The sequence below is a fragment of the Mus caroli genome, chromosome 1, assembly GCF_900094665.2.
Source record: "Mus caroli chromosome 1, CAROLI_EIJ_v1.1, whole genome shotgun sequence".
Taxonomy (NCBI): Eukaryota; Metazoa; Chordata; class Mammalia; order Rodentia; family Muridae; genus Mus; species Mus caroli.
The window spans coordinates 111,915,547-111,917,108 of record NC_034570.1 but is presented as its reverse complement, the minus strand read 5'-3'; positions in this window follow the sequence as shown (position 1 = coordinate 111,917,108).

Below are 1,562 nucleotides of genomic sequence, written 5' to 3'. Positions count from 1 at the left end.
CACATACAAACACTCACACACACACACACACACACACACACACACACACACACACACACACACACACATGCACACACACACAGATACATGTTTTTAAAAAATAAAAAATACACCTATAGACTATGTTCTATAACTATGTCTGTGCCTAACAGACACTCTGTGACGAGGACTATTTTGAGAGTATTACTATTAACTAATGATTGGTGATTTCTAGCTAACACTCTTGCCCCACACCTCAGTCCCTTTGAATTTATCACCACAAGTACCGGAAGCTTTTGACGGTTACTGATAATCTGAGAGGATATCACCATGTACCACACCTGTAACCCATCAAGACACAAAGCAAACTGGTCATCACCAGAGGCTAGAGGAGAGGGAAGCCTCTGATGGCTTCATAGGGTGAGAAGAAGGGGTGAGGAAAGGCCTTGGAACACGGTGAGACAGGGGATTGAATGTCCCAAATGCCACTGAGTCATTTGCTCTCAAGTGGTAAATTTCATGTCCTGTGGATTTTACCCAGTAAAAAATAAATAAGTACACTCCACTTAACCAGTTTCAACCAACTCAGATCTGCTAGATGAACCACGCCCTGGCCTTACCACTGTTTCAGACCATATGAGCAGAAGACAAAGTTCTTCTTGAGGAATTGAAATATCAGGGAGTGCTTGGGAGGCATGGCTCCTCCATCTGGGGAGTCAGTGTCGGAGAACCCCCTTCGGATGATGTGAGCCTGTCAGAAGTCTGTCCTTCGATTGGAGATGGCCATCCGAGGCGAGCAGTTCACATGCCTAGCGTGTGCCTGGATCTTTAGGGGCTCTGTATATCTTGGGCTATTCCGTAGCATGACCCATACAAAGGGCCTTCCACTGTCAGCAGGTGCGGGGGAAGGCCAGAGGAAGAACTCCAGAAGCATTGTCCTCTGGAGACGGTATTCAGATACCCGACATAGAGGGACCCATAAAACCCATGGAGAGGAGCCTCAAGTGTCCCCTGAAGATATTCATGTCCTTCCTCTACCTCTCCTCAAAATCCCTACAGGAAAGGAAAGGCGCCAAAAGAGTAAGCAGAGCGCTGGGGAGCGGCTCCAGTCAGAAGAGCGCTTGCTTATATTTGATTTTGCAGAACACACATTAAAAAGCTGCGTGTGGTGGTGCAAATACTTGTCATCTCAGAGCTGGGAAAGCGGAAACGCACAGCTAGACAGTCTCGGCATAGCAAAAGGCTCCAGCTCAAGCGAAAGACGCTGTCTCAAAAAACAACAAAAAAAGTGAGGCTGCCGAGGTGCTCATGGATGATGTCACTTACAGACAAGCATGACGATATGGATTTGATCTCTGGAACGCACCAAGTGGAACAAGAGTACCAACGCCCTCGAGCTGTCCTCTGACATCACAGTGGGCTGAGCACTTCCCCGTTCCCACACAACAAACAAATACATGTAATTTAAAGAAGAAAAAGAAAACAAGCTGGAAAGCACCTAAGGAACTACATTGGAGGTAGACGACTGGTTTCCAGAGATGGACGCACGCACGCATGCACGCACGCACACGCAGCACACACAG